Raw genomic sequence first — 19952 nt, 5'->3', positions numbered from 1 at the left:
GGTTTCTTCGAGGTCACTCTCTTGTAGCCACTTCGTTGTTTGCATTGCACCAGGAGTAGAAACTTCCGATTCGGCATGTTTGCTCTTGGATCTATGTAACGCTTATCCAAACGTAAACCGATTGTTAGCACCTAATAACATGGCTAGTTTACAACACGACGACAACGCTAAAGATTTAATCTCAGGTATATAGGCAGTTTAATTTCTACGTGACCTATGACTTTACCAAGCTTAATGATTTTGTAATTTAAATTGAATCGATTATTTCATTTATTGACAAATTCCTCGGAGACATTCGAGGATACATTAATATCCTACAGAGACTCAGTTTATTATCGCTATAAAGATCTATCCGACGTTCGAGTAAACGTTAGGCGTTAAGAGCCCACACACAATATCAAATTCAGAAATTAATTTAGTGGTGTTTATTAGTGCGTACTGTGGCTATTGGTATTTCATGTAATAACAACGAAATATGCGTTACGTAATACCTGTTGATAAATTTGTGCATAGTAATTACTAGTACTCGTCGATATTTTATATTTTTTAATTATTTCCTTTCACCGATAATTCAGCCGCGCATTCTATATTCGCATAACTTACTAACGTATTTTTTTTTTTCAACGTTCAAAGCTTTTTATGCGATATAATTGTGTTTAATTTATTGCCGTGCAATAAAATACGTCGAAGATAATAGAAAGAACTGAACGTTTCTACCGTTTTTGTAGACGAAACGAACAAAACCCGATTCTCTCGTTTGGAATTTAATTGCAAAAAGAAAATAATTCCGGTCGAAATGCCAAATAAAATGGAAGAAAGAGAAAAGGGGAAAAAAAAAAAGAACAAAAAAAGAATATTAAAATAATTAAAAAAATTGAAATATTAAATAAAAAAAATTATATATATAAAACACCAGAGAAATTAGTATAAGTACAAGGAGAAAATGGTAAATCATTGTTGATAAGTTCTGTAATTTTCTTTCTTTCTATTATTTTCCTTTTTTTTTTTTTTCAAGCGTCTATTAATCACGTGAACCCGTTCGATTTAGATGCGCTCGTAGCTCAGTGATCACCTCTGGTGAGGCATTATAATTGAATTCGATTGTCTCGAGGCTTGGAATATGCAAATGAATTTATACCAGGCGCCAATCTCTAGCGCCCGCTCGTGTTTCCGTGGTCGTGTACAAATGGAAATTGAAAATGCAGAGAACGAGCGAGCGAGCAAGCAAGCAATAAAGAGAGGCAGGGAGAGAGAAAGAAGGAGAAAGAGAGAGAGAGAGAGAGAGAGAGAGGGAGAGAGGGAGGGAGAGAAAAAGAGAGAGAAAGTACGATCGAAATGAAAATTTATGAGATGCGGTTTGCAAACTTAACGTCTCGGAAAAAAGTATAGCGAGATATTTCCTTTCGCTTGCTCGATGTTCACATCGATATATAAAAATGATAGATAGGTAGATGTGATTCGTGAAGGATAAAAAAAAATATATATATATCTATAAATCTATATATATATATATATTTTTTTTTTATATTTCAAAAAACGATCGTAAAATTAATTTCGATCGTAACGATCGATAATATATATATATATATATCGTTCTATTTTTAATTTCATCTATCACATGGAATTATTATTTGTAAAGGAAATAGATAGGAAGGAGAAGGATAGGAAAAGGGGTCAGATGAGATATACACATCAGAATCAGGAATACTTTTGTGGACAAGTTAAAGTACTTCACCCTTAACGGGTTGTACCTTTTTGATAAGACGACGATGAGCATCTTAGAGATCGTTCCTTCCTCTTAGAACCGGCAAACTCCTCTACAATTTAGATTAGATCGAGTCGTCAAAGTCGTTGGCTTTAATGGCCAACGCGTTAAGTCGTATGATCGTGTACGAAGCTGCGAGATGTAAGCGAGAAAGAGAGAGTGAGAGAGATGGTAATAGAGATAGATAGAAAAAGAGATAAAGAGAGAGAGAGAGAGAGAGAGAGAGAGGGACGAATAGATGGTAGATGAATCTAAAATGATAGAAAGACAGAGTGAGATAAAGATGGACGACGTAAAGTGGACGAAATTACGAGGGCGATTCAGCTTGGTCGTTCAGCTTTCGCGGTTTTATCACGCGTCGTCCTCTGTGATTACACGTAGCGAGAGCTCGTTACTTGGTAGCTTGTGGTAAATATAACCATGGATTATGTCGCACGATACCCGCGTCACGATCATTGAATACCGGACTTTCAAACTGGAAAGTCCGTGAAGACAGGCTTTGACTGAAAATTACGAGGGATATGGAATCTGGAGAATGAAGTTCTTTATTTTTATCTCTTTTGGAATCAACGAGCGAATTGGTATTAAGAAGAGGAAGAGGAAGAGAGAGAGAGAGAAGAAAAAGAAGAGGAAGAAGAAGAAGAAGACGAAGAAGGAGAAGAGACAGCTTGAATTTATTAAATCCGCTTGATCGAAGCATAAGAAGCAACTAACGAGCGGATTACACGTGCCAGAATGACGATGCTAGAATTCGTAGGGAGATGAATATAAGAAGGAAAGAAAATCGATTATCGTTCTAGTACTTAGTGTTTCATTTAATTTTCATTATGGCATATAGACATATACAACTACATATATAATATATAATATGTATATCTAACGTCAATGCCAAAGAAGAGAAAATCATGGCAATGGATTTTCCTTCGGCAAATAAAGAAAAGAAAGAAGGAAGAAAAAGGAAAAAAAGAAAAAAGAAAAAAGAAGAAAAGAAAGAAAAACAAGGAGAAAAAAAAAAAATAAACCTTGGATGGCATTGTATGAGAGTCATGTAGGTTGGGTGACCACAGTATTTCGACGGCGTCGTTGATTCTCAATGCATACTGTTTGCCAAGCCCAGAAGCTGCTTCCAACGAGAACGATAGCAAAGCACTACCCTGGCAACATCGGCAGCAACAGTAGAAGCTTGCTGGTTAGGTGGAGCCAGCCAGTAGAAGGTATCTTCTCGTGTCTGGCACATATTGCATCGTTCCCAAACTCCGGACTTTCCGGCCATACAAATGCAAACACGAAACGCGTAACCCGAACGTGCCGGAGTACTCCGTGGATGGTACGTTCGCGTTTCTCATCGGTGAGAGCGTCGTTACTATCTCGAAGAGAGAAAGAGAGAGAGAGAGAGAGAGAATACGAGCTTACTGGCATCGCTACTACTATCGTACGAAGACCACTCAGAAATTCCATAAATTTTTAAATCGTCCGCGTAAAGGTAGACTTTAAAAAAAAAGAAAGAGATAAAGAGAGAGAGAGAGAGAGAGAGAGAGAGGAAATGCTAGTGAAACGAAAGGTACGGAAAAGTAGGGACGATGAAAAGGAGTTAGAAAGGAGGATGGAAAGCAGCTGAAAGAACGATCCTTTGAGCGCTTTTAGCTATACCAAGGGGTATAGTAATCCAGGCTTAAGCATACTAGACGAGAAAGAACGTGCCTTACTAGTGGACAGAGAAACTCTTTCGCATACGATAAGTACAATTTTCTCTTTATAATATAATCAATGGAATGAATCGATGGGTTCGTTGAACTATTACGCTATGAAATTCCCTTTCGATGAAGCAATATAAAGAGAGAGATAGAGAGAGAGAGAGAGAGAGAGAGAGAGAGAGAGAAAGAGAGAGAGAGAGAGAGAGAGAGAGAGATTTCTAGGCATCGAGACAAGCTGGGATCAGAAAAATAAAAGAAAGAAAAAAGGAAAAAAGAGAGATATGAAGAAGTATGTAAAGCGCTTCATCATCTCTCGTTTGACGTGAAAAAGAAAAAAAAAAAAAAAAAAAGAAGGAAAAAGAAAAAAGAAATGAAAGAGAGACAGAAAGGAAGAAAGAAAGGGAGAGAAAGAGAAAGAAAGAGAAAAAAACGGAGAAGACAGAGACTCAGGGGTGCAACGAAGCGGACGAACGAAGGCAAAAAAAAAAAGGGAAGAAAAGAAGAAAAAAACGCGACGACTTCGATTTTGTCACTCTCAGTCACTCGAGGACTGAGACATTCCCTCAAGTTATTCTCTTCGGGGCGAATCGAGACTGGGTAACTCGGAAATATCAGTTTCCGCTTGAACGCGTGCAACGGCTGTAAGTTTCCCTCGAAGGGCGCTCAGGGTCTTCTCTTTCTATTTCTTTCTCTCTCTCTCTCTCTCTCTCGTTTCTTTTTTCTTTTCCACGCGAAAGAGATAGATAGACAGATAGATAGAAAGATAGAAAGAAAGAGAGAGAGAGAGAGAGAGAGAGAGAGAGAGATATTTTCAATGTGGTGAAAAATTCGCGTAGCTCGCGATTCCCTTGGGTCGTAGGGGTCGCGCGTACGTCGTTTCATGTTTTCTGGTTCGCGTGACATTTCCACTCAACGTCAGATTTTCCATTCGTGTGCTTTTTCTCTTTTTCTCTCTCTCTCTCTCTCTCTCTCTCTCTCTATCCCTCTTTCTCTCTCTTTCTCTTTCTATCTCTATCTCTATTTCTCTCAATCTCTTTCAACAGGACTTTCAGTCGGTGCATAGATACGCGTGCGAGGAGAGCGTAGATTTACCGATGCGTTCATACGAACGAATAAAAGAGACGTACGTAGATTCACACGTTGAAATATCAAAAAGAGAGGAATAAGGTAAATATGTTAAGCTCGACTTAATCGCCGGCAACACAGACAAGGTACAATTCAGTTTTATTATCGGTTGTCGCGCAAAGGTGAAACGACTTTGCCACCGGGTCAGGAAAGGCCGCAAAGCATAGTACTTGCTATCTTTATTATTACGTCGAGGTCTTTACCCTGTTAACCGGCACTACTGGATACCTATGAAAGAGAGAGAAAGAGAGAGAGAGAGAGAGAGAGAGAGAGAGAGAGAGAGGAAAAAGAGAGAGAAAGAGAAATTTTACATAGAATTCTTCGTTATTTCTCGTGTTTCGATTTTTTTTATCGCTAAATTTCTTCTTCGTTTATACTGCCGAAGTTGAACAAATCTTGATTATGGGAGTAGAAAAAAGTGCGAGAGAGAGAAATAGATAGAGAAAGAAAAAAAAAGCGATAATATAACAGAACGTTCGTACCGCGTAACGCCTTTATTTTCCATGCTAAAGTATGTCCCATAAAGATAAGAATACAGGTACGTTGTTTACTTTATTGCACTGTAAAAGCGAGCGTTTAAATACGATTTGTGTTTGAATGTAGACCATGGACCGATATATTCGCGCGCTCGTACCACTGTCAATTTGAAGGAAACTTCAGAAATATTCTCTTCCCCTTTCGCCCTTTTACCGTCATCCTCTCCCTCCCATTCCACCGCAAGAATATACCTCTCTCTCTCTCTCTCTCTCTCTCTCTCTCTATCTCTCTCTCTCTCCCTTTCTCTTTCCTTCGCGCGTATATTTTATTCAATACCTTTTGTTACTGCTGAGATTTCGATTTCATACATTTCGTATTATTATACATATAGAAGCATTAAAAGGTAAAGGGCGTGAAAGAAAATAGAGACGTTTCGTGCTGACACGTCCGATTTCAAATTAGGTTTCGTTCATACGTTTTATTGTAGTAGGTAGGTATGTAGGTACGTGTTTCCACGGATCGACCAATACTCGTAATATCCGGTCGCGGAAAAAGGTCAGCTCTCATAGTCCATGTCCCTCTAGCGCAATTCAGCCCCTTTGGCACCACGTACGCGATAGGACGCGAGTTTATTTGAAACTTCGTTTATCGCGAACGCGAGGAAATAGCACGTGTGTGACACGTAACTATATCGTTGTATTCGGTTAAACGCAATGGCTGCTCACTGCTTCTCCCCCTCCTCGGCCCTCTTTTTTTCACTCCTTTTTTCTTTTATCTATTTTTTTTTCTTTTTATTTTCTTTTTTTTTTTTTTTTAATTTATTTTTATCATTATTTTTTTCATATTGATCGAAACGTTGGAATATATTTCGATACGTCGATTTTATATCACCCTCGCAAGAAAGCGGAAATGAGGGGAACGAGAGAAGCGTCGAATAAATACAATCATTCTTCTTCATTAATTATTTTCGATTTTACATTTTACGTATCATCGAGCGTATCATTTGATCATTTGTAAGCGTGTCGATCGATTCAAAAAAAAATATATCCAACTTGTAAGATACGTTGTGTTGTACGTTACGTTACAAGGTAATATGTTGTAAGCTACGAACACATTATTTAAACGATGTTCGTTCGATGTAAGTCGTTAGAAAAAAACAGGAGATATCTAATGTGCTTTAGAATGAGAAACCGATGGTGAAAGAAATCGAACTCGATTCCATTCGTTCCGATAAGATCGGAAGCGCGGAATAGTCTTTGGCAAACTCGAATTAACAGTACGCTGGGCTCAGAGAGAAATTGATTCGATTCGCGTCTCTTTCTCTTTCTCTCTCTCTCTCTCTCTCTCTCTCTCTCTCTCTCTCTCTTTGTCTCTTCTTCGAAAGAGAGGCCGAACAGAGTCACGGCCTCCATGCTTCGAAGCTCCCCTTCGACTCGAGCTTTTAATGGTCAAGCACTGGCGCTGGCTTACGCAATTAAACCGGGCACTGGTAACGAGTTTCCACCCCCCGCGTGTACCTTCGGTTAAGTGAATTAAATCCACTCGGCACGCTGGGGCTATCCGGTCGTCCCAACCCTCACCCCCGTACCTACCTACAACTTCTGCGACCTTTTCCTACTTCTCCTCCTGCTCCTCTTCCTTTTCCTCTCTCTCTCTCTCTCTCTCTCTCTCTCTCTCTCTCTCTCTCTCTCTCTTTCACTTCTCCTCCAATTCACCTCCCTCCTTTTCCTTCTCTTCCTATTCCTCTTGCAGTCGAGACTGTAAGTGGTCAACGGAAGATACGATTACGACGACGACGTAACTGTGGAGGACCGATCGGGTTCGACCATTTAGTTCCGCCAAGCAAATCGTCCCGAATAAAGTCATTCCAATTTAAATGGAAGAAATAAATTCACGTTCGAGCGAGAACCAATGTAAGAATTTAAAGATAAAAAAAAAAAAAAATAAAAAAAAAAAAAAGAAAGAAAACTATGACAACATGAAATCGAAACGTTTTCATTATCCCTGAATTATTTTCTTTTACAGATCGATTATTAGATTTTGGTTCTTTTTTTTTTTCTTTCCTTTTTCTTGTTCTTTTCTTTTTTCCTTTTTTACTACAGTATCGTCTCTAAAGAAAATTAGGAAAGAATCAATATCGATCTTTCCGATCGATATATTCCAATCTTTTTCATCCATCTTTATAAAATCTTTCTTTCTTTTTTTTTTTTTTTTTTTTTTTTGATATTATCGTTTATCATTTCAAAAACAAACATTACGAATCTTATTACATATAATATATTTTTTAACGGAGAATTTTTATTTTTTAGATTTTTCGAATAGAAGTTTAAATCGTTATTTTTCTTTATTCGCATTACTCCGGCAAAATGAATTCAATGAATTTTTAAAGACGATAAGTAAGATAAAAATGATAACAATTATCGTGTTTATCTCAAATTGCATGTCTCGATCTAAGGAAAATGTTCTTCTTGATAGATCTTAATTCATTTAGAAAATTATAAATATTTCTTGATGAGGAAAAGGAAAGGAAAAAACAAAAAAAAAAAAAAAAAGAAAAAAAGAACATAAAAATAAAATAAAAAGAAAAAAAAAGAGAGAACAAAGAAAGAAACATAATAAAAGGACAGAAGGATCGATATTATCGATAAACACTTATTACTAATGGGAGTAAAAATGGAACGGTTCGTTGAGATACTAAGATGAAAGTATACCTCCTTTTCAATTTTCATTTCCTCTTTAGTCGGCAGATGCAGTTATACCGATTCCGAGGGTCAGGACGTTTCGCGATTACGTTTGCGAACGACGAATCGTCCGAGCTCCGTACGATTTCTACCTCTGTGAACGGCCGGAGTCAAGAGAAAGAGAGAGAGATAGACATGCCTGATTGCCCCTGCCAGAATAGGGATTTAAACAGTTCGAATGCGCTTCCTGTTCATTCCTTCCTTCATTCGTTCGTTCGTTCGTTCGTTCGTTCGTCCATTCGTTCGTACGTTCGTTCAGTTCGTTCAGTTCGTTCGTTCGTACATTCGTTCGTTCGTTCGTTCGTTCGTTCGTTCGTTCGTTCGTTTGCAAAACGAAGTTCCGAGGCATCGCTGGTAACGATCGAAATTGGAAGAATAAAAGCTTTACCGTTAATTCGACTTCCTAAAACTAAACGCGGAAACCGAAAGAATCCTTTTTAAGTCCGTTAACGGCTTGATCGACAAAACCACTTATGGTACTTTCCACGACGAAATAACGATAAATAAGTTAATTGTTTTTATCTTTAAAATGGACTAGAGTCAAATTTATTCCACTCTCTCTCTCTCTCTCTCTCTCTCTCTCTTTGTTTTATCTAAAAGTGTCACGAAAAGAAAAGATGAAGAGACGAAAGGAAAAAAGAGAAATGAAAAAAAGATTTTCCAAATCGATTTTCAACTATACGATAGTTCTGTGAGAAATAAAAATAAGTTGAGGCGAGAGGGAAAAAAAAAAGGAAAAACGAATGAAAAACAATTTCGAAACAGTTAAGTGATAAATTAAATTTTAAACGTTCTCTTTCATATGAGATTACTTTTTCTTCTCTCTCTCTCTCCCTCTCTTTCTCTCATTGATGACGCGCATTTGAGAATAGTATAATAAAATAAAATAAAAATCTAAAAATTTCGATATCAAGTAAAGTTCTTTCACTTAATCTTGCTATCATGAAAAGTAGATGGTCTCTCGTCGCATGAATAATTGAAAATGGTTACGCGGTTTTGCTGCGCGCGGACATTCTTACGAAGGACCGTGAAATTTCCATAATGCTTTTAAATGGAGACGTAACCGTAACCGAGTGTAAATCCGAAGAATCGGAAATCTTGGTCTCCTCGTGTGTTCTCTGGCGAGCAAAAGAAAAGAAAAAAAAAAAAAAAAAAAAAAAGAAGGAAAAAGAAAAAAAAAAAAAAAGAAAAAAGAAAAAAAAGAAACGAAAGGGAAAGAAGTAAAAGATACTTTGCGTTTTGGAAATGTTGGAAAATGAAAGCGATATTATTCAAACACCGTGACAGTCTTATCTTCCGTTTCTCTACTATGCTTTAAACAAACACAGACACACACACACACACACACGCGCGCGAAGCGCACACACATATTTACCAATGTATGCAAGTATACAGTAAGGGATGCTACCAGGTCCCAGAGCAAATGCATTTGCATTTTGCGAAACAGAAGAGACAGAAACGGAAACGTAAGCTTGCCCGTTGTAACATCCATTATTATTCATGAATTTGATTACTTTTATTAAAGGATACAGAAAGAAATAGAGAGAGAGAGAGAGAGAGAGAGAGAGAGACAAAAAGAGTAGGAAATCGAATGACGTTTTTATATTTATCCGAACGAATTAGAAAACAAATGAATTCATGGTGTATCCAACGAATTAAATAATATTTTTATTAATGTTAACGAGAAGTCATGGGGGAAGAAAAGAAAACGAGGGAAAGAAGAAATATAAAAAGAAAAAAAAAAAAAAAAAAAAAAAAAAAAAAAAAAAGAAGAAAAGAAAAAAAAACAAAAACAAGATATAGATCGTAATGGAAGAATAGAAAATGATGAAAAAGAGGGAGGGAGGGATAAAAGGACGAGACGTCTCGTGTGTGAAGCGAAGGGAGAATGGGAGAAACCGATGGAGGGTTGTAAGGTGAGGCGAAGGTAAAGCCACCTGCCCAGAGCATATAATGGCACGCTTCGTGGTCGGGCGATCCGGTCGAAAGATTATGCCACGAAGGGTGCACGATAATAATCTAGATATTGCTCCTGCGTACGTTGCATCCGAATGGCGAGGAGATCTAACACAGTTGCTTCTACGCGTTGCTTCTACACACGCGTACACGTACACGTTACACATAGACATACGCGTGAATGTACACGTAGAGACATACACATACGTAAACATGCATGTACATGAATATACACAAAGAGGGAGGAATAGGCAGGATCAGATAATTGGCATTCGCTCGGGTAGGTAGGTAGGTAGGTAGGTAGGTAGGTAAGTAGATAGGTATATACTCGATGCAATGGCCCGAACCTATCGACTGCGATCTCCCTTTGGAAGTGACTAGCAATGCCGGCGCACGACAAACATAAAGGGCCGCCGGTACAGCTAAGGCACCCTTTACTATAGGTACCATCGATATCCAAGAGATTACTTTTCGATATCGTTGCGCTTCGTTAACCATTTTTCTTTGATTTTAATCCATTTTTAAAGATTTATCGGAGGTATAAATATAAGTACGTAAAAACAGTTGAAAGGAAGAAAAAAGGAAAAAAAAGGAAAAGGAAAAAGGGAAAAGGTGAGGGAGCAGGTGAGAGGGTGAGGGAGGCAAGAGCCGGGGAAGGGGAAGAGACGAAGAGAGGAACGTAATGAAAAAAAGGAAGTACCTCCTCTTTCTATGATCTAGGCGTTCGATAATATTACGTATTTCTTGGAAGAAATAAAACATGGATCGACGAAGGAGTAAAGAGATTTTTCTCTTTGTTTTGTTCGTTTTCTCCTTTTTTCTGTTTTTTTTTTTTTTTTTGTTTTTTTTTTCTTTCTTTCTTTCTTTCTTTCTTTCTCTTTTATCGATAGAAACGATCCGTCTCGAGTCAGTCTACGCGATAATCGATGTATAAGATTTTTTTTTGTTTTCTAGCAAATACATTCCCCTATAATCTGTGAGAGATAAATTGGTATGGAAGAAAAAAAAAAGGAAAGAAAAGAAAAGAAAAGAAAAAGAAAAGTACAAAAAAAGGAATACTAGAAAGAAAAAAAGGAAAAAAGAAAACGTTTTTCCTTTTTATGTAAATATCACTTAAGGTTTTTCAAGGCTTGTATATGATGATGGATAAATATGAAAATGATTTTTCTCGTTTCTTCGTTCGTGATAGGTGTGTTAAAACCGGGCAAAAAATTTCATAGTGTTACTAGAAGAAAAAAGGGAATATTAAAGAGAAGAGTACGCTGTAAATAGTATGTCGTGAGAGTGTAGCTAATGTCATAGTTGCGTGACTACAACGACGCTATAAATTTGGAAACCGCTGACAGACGAAGCGACGAGAAGCACGATACTGCCAGAAGCACGTTGTGATTTTGCTGCTCAAAGTTATGGAACGGACAAATTCGAGTACGTAATTTCGCTCGTGAATTTTGTTGAATGAACACATATATATATATATATATATATATATATATATATACATGCGCATACGTATATACGTAATTATCTATATAACATAGATAGATAAATGGATAGATAAATAGGTAGGTGGATAGACACGTTTGTTACGAGCACGCACGTTCTTATTTATTTTTAATGGGAAGAAATTTCCTTGCTACCTTTTTTCTTTCTTTTTTTGTTTTTCCTTAATTTTCTTTTCTTTTGTTTTCTCTCAAAGAGAAGAAAAATTATTATCATTCGATCGTACAGAATAAGCTTTTATAATACGTAAAGTAAGTAAAATGCATGGAACAGCTTGCGATCCAAACGCGTGACTAATCGTTAGAGAAACGCGGCTATAAGCGTCTATAAGCGGCTATAAGCGAAAGAGAAAGACAACTTTTTGTGGTGGAACTTGGAAACAACGAAAGGGTTCCCTCTGAGCCATCTTTCTCGTATCGTGGCTCGTTTGTCGGAGCGACGAAGGATTCTTACGAGCCAAGTAAGAATTCTCTTTGGACACAGGTGCGAGTCGTGAATTCTCTTCCCTTCTTTTTCTTCTTTCTTCTCTTTTCTTCTTCTTCTTCTTCTTCTTCTTCTTCTCGATTGGTTAGAGAGATCAGAGAAGGGGAAGAAAGAAAGAAGGTAGAACGTCCCCTCTCTCTCTCTCTCTCTCTCTCTCTCTCTCTCTTTCATCTTTTTCTTTCGTTCTTTCTGATTAACGTTAGACGCTTTAGGCATGTGGTTTAAGGTAAGATAAGGATAAGTGGCCAGACTCTCGTATTCCTCTGCTCCTCTCGGGCATGAATTAATCGAGAAACCTTCTTCTACCTCTTCCTCTTCCTTTTTCTTTTACTTCTTCCTCTTCTTCTTCTTCTTCTTCTTCTTCTTCTTCTACTACTACTACTACTTCTACTTCTACTTCTACTTCTTCTTTTCTTCTTCTCTTTGTAGAAGGAAGAGGAGGTTAAGAGAGCTCCAGAAAGGCGGTGTCTCTAGAAGAGGTCATTAAGCGTGTAAGAGGATTAGAAAAGTTCTACTTCGAACACAGCGCTGATCCTAATCACAATGGTAAATCTGACACTAGCGATCTCTCTCTCTCTCTCTCTCTCTCTCTCTCTCTCGGTTTATCTTTACTAGGAAGCATCGTGGCTTTGCGTTTCTCTGATTAACATAAAATAGCGATCGAAATCCAATATTCTTTTCTTTATTTTGATTTAGTGTAAGAGAAAAAAAAAATAATAATGACGACGACGACGACGACGACGACGACGACGACGACAACGAAGACGATAATGATGATGATGATGATGATGATGATGATGAGAAAAGCGGCTTTCGTGTTGGTCTCTAAAGAACGACGGAGATGAGACGACTCGTGTATCGTCCAGTGACCGCCATCTCGGAATTAAGTTGTCGAGAGATAGAAAGAGACTCGGGGCCGTGTTATCGCGACACACGGATCGTGGCATGCGCCCACCTGCGGCAACCAACCGCCGTCGGACGACCTGTATTAGCTTACGCGAGAATTCTCCTCCTTCACCTCCTCCTCCTCATACTCCCCCATATCCTCCTTCAATACTTTTTCTTTTCTCTTTTTCTTCATCTTCTTTCTATTACTTCTCTCATATTATTATTTTTCGTAGACCTTTTTCTTCCCTTTTTTTTTTTTCTTCTTCCTCTTCTTTTCCGTCAATAATCCCCAATAATCCTTGAATCGATCCAATGTCATTTACTACAATCCTAATCGTAGAAACGTAGACATTGTCTTATTTTCTTATTTATTATACGAATCGACAATATCGCCTTTTCTATCTGTCGAAACGATAAATATATCATTTATTTATCGTTTATTATATTCGATAATGTTCAGGAATATCTATTGTATGTGAATTTTATAACTACCAACGTAATTATTTCTAAGGGATTCTCTTTCTCCTTCTCCTCTTATTCTTTTTTTTTCTTCCTCCTCCTTTTTTCGAGATTAAGAAAAGTCGACGAACCGATACGAACAACTGGAATTTTTTTACTTTTCTTTTTTTCGTTCTTTCTCTATTCAAAAACAATGTTACTCGATCCTTGTTCCCTTCGAAAGCGTTTGAAAGGCGATTTTCTTGTCGAAAGCGCGTAAGATCTCTTACGGTTTCCTTTTTTTCTTTTTTCTTTTTCCTTCTTTTTTATTTTTCTTTTTCAAAATTTTCCTCGGAAATATTTTCCATCGGTGTCACCGTAGTAAGAATCCGTGTCTACTATTCTTCCAAGTAAAGCAACATCGATCGATTCTATCGATCCTGTCAATCCGTTAGAAATATTTCGTGTATCTACTTCCCAAGTGCATTGTACCTGTCCCTTTCGATTTTCTTTCTTTCTTTCTTTCTTCCTTCTTCTTCTTCTTTTTCTTTTCATATTCGTGTCAATCGAGAGCAAGAGAACTGTTATAGCGGCCAAATAGCTAAATCTTTTTCTAAGAACGAAATGAAAGTACATATCTCGTATCGTCAAAAGGTTTATTATAAAATAATTAAATAGTTACTTAATAAAAATGACGTAGCGTACTCTTCGAAGATTTTAATTGAATTTGGTACTACGACCGGCTGGTTATTAGCAATAAATAAAACGAATGTATATATATATATATATATACCTAAAGAAAAAAATATAAGAAAAAAAATTGAGAAGAAGATTGAAAGTGCCATTATTGTTTTCATCTCTATCTCTCTCTCTCTCTCTCTCTCTCTCTCTCTCTCTCTGAAAAGCTCGAGATTCCGTTTGAACGAATCGATGAGTGCTTTTATATCGATTAAAAGAGTTCCACTTCTTGTTGTCCAATTTTTGTTCTTTTTCTCTCTCTCTTTTTTTTTTTCAACGATGATAAGAGTAATAAAAGCGATGTACAGTTAGTTGCAATATCTTGCAGATGTTTCGAAAGAGAAAAAGAACGAGAGAAAGAGAAAGAGAAAGAGAAAGAGAATGAGAATGAAAGAAAGAGAAAGAAAAAGTGAGAGAGAGAGAGAGTGAGAGAGAGATCCACAATCACAGGATTGGTCATCTTCGTCGTGGATTTAAACTCGATCCCAGCTTGGGATCTCTATAGCGATGGCGACATCAAAGGTACGAGTAAAACTCATTTTAAAGGAGATCCAACAGATAGGTGAAGATAGCGCGAAGCAATCAACTTACTCCATTCTGTTCCTCCCCTTCGCATTACCCCTTCCCTTTTTCTTCTTTATTAATACCACTCCTTATTGCATCGTTGCTCGTTTCTCCTTCGTAGATCATCTTCGCCGTTAAGCGATGATTTTCTCTTTCTTATTTCTCTCTCTCTCTCTCTCTCTCTCTCTCTCTCTTTTTTTCTTCGTATTCCCCTTGAAAGCAAGTTTCGAGAAGAGAAACGATCCTTTCGAGCAATTTTTCCAATTGATTATCTAACGAATTTTACTCTATTTCTTTCTCTTTCCTCTACTCACTTCCTTCCTTCCTTTCTCTATTTCTCTTACACTTTAAACAACAATCGTTTTACACCACTTTCGTTTGTATCGTTTCGCGTTTGCTTTTCCTCTCCTTCTCTTTCTTCTATTTTCTTTCCTTCCTCGGGACTACTCCTTCACTGTAATCCGTTTATTTGATCTCACGGGTCGATCGTACCGAAGCAGAACAAATGGCATCTATCCATCCACTTCCACCCTCTTCCTCTCTCTCTCTCTCTCTCTCTCTCTCTCTTTCTCTCTCTTTCTCTTACAATGTTACTCGTTCCTTCCTCTGTTCATCCAAGCATTTTGTCGAAGAAGTCTGAAGCGCGCCAGAGCGTGGCGCTTTTCATCTGTGCCGGGAGTCAGAGAGTAATTAAAATCCTTCAAGACGTCTACGTGCGACGCGACGTGAAAAGGACGAAGGAAAGATAGAGGGGAAACTCCAAGAGGAAAGGAAGCAACGTCTGACAATGACGAAAAGGGATGATGATTCGAAAGGAGAACATTGCTTTGTTTCTTGAATTCCTCCGACCTTTCCCAATTACATTACGATATAACGCGTACGATCTTTTGAAACCACTTTGAAAATTTATTAAATATACGTCGATGGTAAAGGACAAAAAAGAAAGAAAGAAAGAAAGAAAAGAAGAAAAGAAAGGGGGAAAAAAAATGAAAGAAAGACTACGATAAAGGGATGCGAAACGACGAGAAGAGATGGAAATGAAATGGCAACTTTGGCGCCACCTCGTGTTCTCGTAATTTTCTGTTATTTTTGTTTTACTTCGTACAACACCAACCCACCAACGGGAAAGAAGAAATAATATCGCATCTTCAGTTCACAGAAGCAAACCAACCAACTAGCCAGACAGCCAGACAGTCAGTCAGCCAGTCAGCCAGCTAGCCACCCAGCAAGCCAGTCAGCCAACCACCCAGTCAACCAGTCAGTCAGCCAGTCAGCCAGCTAGCAAACCAACAAGCCACTGTTCGCACGAAATTCGTTCCGGCTTCCGCCGTTCTGGCGATAATTGCGTTACGCTCGATTACACCGCAATTGTTCTATGAATATCGAGCAAAGAAGATAAGACCATTCTCCTATTACTGCATTGATAATCTTTCCTTTTCTTTGTTTTCTTTTTTTTTTTTCTTTTTTTCTTTTATTCTTCTCAGTCAAACTTTATGCGTACACATATATACGTAAGTATATATATATATATATATATATATATATATATATATATATGTATATAATATGTAAATACAATATAAGATAAATTTGAGATATTCCATGTCTATTATATCTCTATACAGTCATGACATATTTTTTTTTTATAATCAATCATCTTCTTCTTTCTGCGTATCATCAAAGTCATTCATTTTATCTTGGCAAATCCAAATCCTCTTTTTGTAAAAGAACGAACCGCGTTCATTCCACTGGTTAACCTTTAAGCTCTAAAATGCGATACGCGTTTAGAGTTCGATGTACTAGTTCAAACGCTCTTTAACGCTGCGGATTATTTTCCATAGGAATGCTCGTCCTTTCACGCTTGACATTTCGTAATCCGAACGTTCCACGATCCTAAAGCGCATTCATACGATCAAAATTCTTTGAAAGAAGGAAAAAAAGATTTCCTATTTCGATTGTCCATTACAAAATTGTCATTCCTTGGAATTACTTGAGAAGGGAAAAGAAAAAGAAAAAGAAAACAAGAAAAAAAGGGGAAAAAGAAAATCTTATACTTTTATTATCGAGAAAAAAAAAAAAAAAAAGAATATTTTCCAAATCCATCCTCGAAGTAGATTTTATTTTATTCAAGGTAACGTCCCTCTCACCCTTTTTTCCCCTTTTTTTCCATTCAACTTATTACTTTCTTATCGGAAAAAAAAAAGGATAAATTATTTAGTAAGTTAAATAATATATTTATCAGGATTAATATAGTTCACATCGTCCTTTTATAAAATATGAAAGAATCTTTAATCATCTAGCTATCTCAGTCGATCTTAAAAAAGGATTTAATCTACGAACCTTTTCCTATCTTCTTTCTTACTCGATCTTATAAAGACAAAGGGACACCTTTAACTCTTCTTCTTCTTCTTCTTCTTCTTTTTCTTCTCCCTCTTTTTTATCTTGACACTAGATAGTTTCTACTTAATTATACGTGTACGTACCTGAAACATGAAAATATATGTAAAGTCAATGAGTGAAAGTATACACACACAAACACATACATTTATACATATATATATATATATATATATTCTCGTTGAAAGGAAATAATTTATACAAATCATTAATGTATCAACGTTTAAATGACAAATGTTATTGTATAAATGGTCGACCTCGTGTTTCCGTTATTGTACTATTTCAAAGAGTCTCGTGTCGAAGATAGAGAAAGAGAGAAAGGACGAGTGAAAAAGAGAGGGAAAGATAGATAGAGAAACAGAGAGAGAGAGAGAGAGAGAGAGAGAAAGAGAGGATGAAACATTAATTCCATTTACTCTATTCAAATACATTCCGTGGATATGAATAATGGAAACGTTTACAAATGGCGATACCGGCGGCGTCCGCTTTAAATGTTCCGCGGCCGCGTTAATAATCTCGACGAAGAGTTTCGCGGTCGCACATGCTGCGGAATTGCACTTTTACTCGTACAATTCATTTTGTTAGCACGTTGCGTCGACGACTAACGACTGCACCTTTTTTCCCCTCGTTCTCTTTCTCTCTCTCTCTCTCTCTCTTTCTTTTTTCTCCTCATCCCGTTTGTATTTTCTTTCTTTTTTCTTTGTTCTTTTTTCTTCTCTGTGTTTTCTAATCATCGATAAACCGATCAATCGTGACGATTCATTTCATCATTATCACACGTTGATATTTTCCCTTTGATTTTCTTTCGATCTTTTTTTCTTTTCTTTTTTTTTTATTTTTTTCTTTTTTTTATTTTTTTATTTTATTTTATTCACAACTTTCAATCCTTTCAATACAATTTTCTCCGTTTTTTCTTTTTCTTTTATCTTTTCATTCTCACTGGAAAAATTAATGCCGTGTCTTGGCTTGATACTGTTGTCAAAGGTAAAGAATAATTTTGTAAAAAAAGAAAGATCGTCATAAAAAAAGAGAGAGAGAGAGAGAGAGAGAGAGAGAGAGAGAGGAAAAAGAAGATAAAAAAAAATGAAGAAGACAAAATAGAAAAATGAGTCGTAATTAGATGATAATTAAGCGCGTTAATTATTTCAAACTATTTTATTAATAATTCTTTTTATTAACAATTCGCTTTTTATATTTCGTTTCCGTATAATCAAGTATGGAGAAGTTTTATATACGCTATTTATATTATTATTCATATACGTACATACGAATAGGAAGCAAATCATTAAAAGGGTTTACGAGTTTCAATACGAGTCCCTCCCTCTCTCTCTCTCTCTCTTTCTAGTCTTATCAAAAAAATTGAAACAAAAAAGAAAAAAAAAAAAAAAAAAAAAAAAAAAAAAAAAAAAAAAATGAAAACCCAAAGAAAGATAAAGAAAGAAAAAAGGTGATGGTGGAAGGATGGGGAGGGGGAGGGCAATAAGAAAAGTAGAAGTTCGATATAAATTATTCCCGGTAATTTATAAACGTGCCAGCATGGATATGGAACATCTTACTGTGGTATGGCCCACGCCTTATGAAAAACAAACATTATTTACAACATCAAGGGAATACTCCCACGATTATAACGAGTCGTGTAGGTGGCACGACGCGCTCTTCGCTTCGCGCTAGCCTCGACACGCGATATTTCTAAATGTCATCGCATTATACGACTTTACTGTATCGTAAATTACGGAAACTAACGGATAACGCGGCCGTACGGGCGCGCGTGGCCGTATTTCTTCGTGGAGTCTACGTTCGATAAGAAAGGGCGGGCGGGAGGGCTTGGGGGGAGGGAGGGATAGAAAAAAAAATAAATGAAAAATAAAAAAACAACAACAACGACGAAGAAAAATAGAAAAAGAAAAAGAAAAGTGGTGGGAAGAATTGAACAAAACATAGAGGAAAAGGTAAAATAGAGGAAGAAAAAGAAAAAGACGGAAAGAACTTATCGAAAAGGGAAGCAAGTTGTAATCGGAAGAAGTCGTATTGTCTTACACGTTCGAACATAATGGCCGAAGAGTAATAACGGTTTCTCGTGTGGTTTCAAAAGAAAGAGTGAGAGAGAGAGAGAGAGAGAGAGAGGAGAGTTGGAACAGAGTGGGACAAAGAAATCGATCGAAACTCGGTTCTCCACCATCCATCTCGTCGTTCTGTCCCAACGCACCTACATTCAGACGCCGGGCCGGTCTTAAAGTGCCACAGGGACAGGCATAAATTCTATTTACTTTATTTGAATACCGTGAGTATGAATAATGGATGCACGAAAGAGCAAGCGAACGAAAGAGAGAGAAAGAGAGAGATGGAGTGGAGGGTGGGAACATACATACACACACACACACACACAGAGAAAGAGAGAGAGAGAGAGAGAACGTTTAAGAGTGGCGATACGAACGGTCACTTTGAATGTTCCGCGGTCACATTTGTAATCTCAGTTCGAACAGAAACAGAGACAGAGATAAAGATAGAAAGAGAGAGAGAGAGAGAGAGAGAGAGAGAGAGAGAGAAAGAGAGAAAAAGAGAGAGAAAGAGAAGAAGACGAGATACCGCATAACCGTTTCGAGAAAGCTTCGTGTGGTTTCTGCGTATTCTGGATTTAGATGATCCTCTTTTCCCCCAACCTCCGCCATTTTTGCTCTTTTCGATCTCTCCTCGGAATCCGTTCGGTTCAACCAAAGAAAATCTACTCAGTTCAAAGCGTTGATACAAGAATAGAACACAGCCCTGGACTTTTGTTAAAATGGAATCATTCCATCTACTTTTGTGTGTTAACACAAATGTATTTAAACGAACATATATATATATATATATATATATATATATATATATATATATATATGTATTCTGCTTATATATGTATATATGTACATATGTAAGCAGAATTATTGCATCTTCGATACGTACCATTGCAATCCGATCGATAATGTATCGTCAACGTCATTGATCCACCCTGATCTATCTCTATCTCTCTCTATCTCTCTCTATCTCCCTCCCTCTCTCTCTCTCTCTCTCTCTCTCTCTCTCTCTCTCTCTCTCTCTCTCTCTGTATTCCTTTCGAGCGCGCGTGGTTGCGATGAGCGTTAAGCAATATGCATAAATATCCATTCGATTATAGTTGACTAGACGGCATACGCTACCGTTACTACC

General features: G+C 37.2%; 1 protein-coding gene across 3 annotated transcripts in view; it reads right to left on the bottom strand.

Annotated features, from left to right (window-relative positions):
* Positions 1-19952, bottom strand: part of LOC124951802 (CCR4-NOT transcription complex subunit 6-like) — a 391461-nt gene that overhangs the window by 89514 nt on the left and 281995 nt on the right. Inside the window, exon 2 of one of the 3 annotated variants that reach the window (XM_047500707.1) lies at positions 16710-16852. The exons of the other annotated variants lie outside the window; for them this stretch is intronic. The gene's annotated coding sequence lies outside the window, so the exon portion shown is untranslated. The remainder of the gene's footprint in view (positions 1-16709; positions 16853-19952) is intronic. 3 annotated transcript variants of the gene reach the window in all.

Source organism: Vespa velutina, chromosome 9 (genome assembly GCF_912470025.1).
Source record: "Vespa velutina chromosome 9, iVesVel2.1, whole genome shotgun sequence".
NCBI classification, from domain to species: domain Eukaryota; kingdom Metazoa; phylum Arthropoda; class Insecta; order Hymenoptera; family Vespidae; genus Vespa; species Vespa velutina.
Note: the sequence above shows the minus strand (reverse complement) of the source record. Positions and strands in the feature narration are given on the sequence as shown.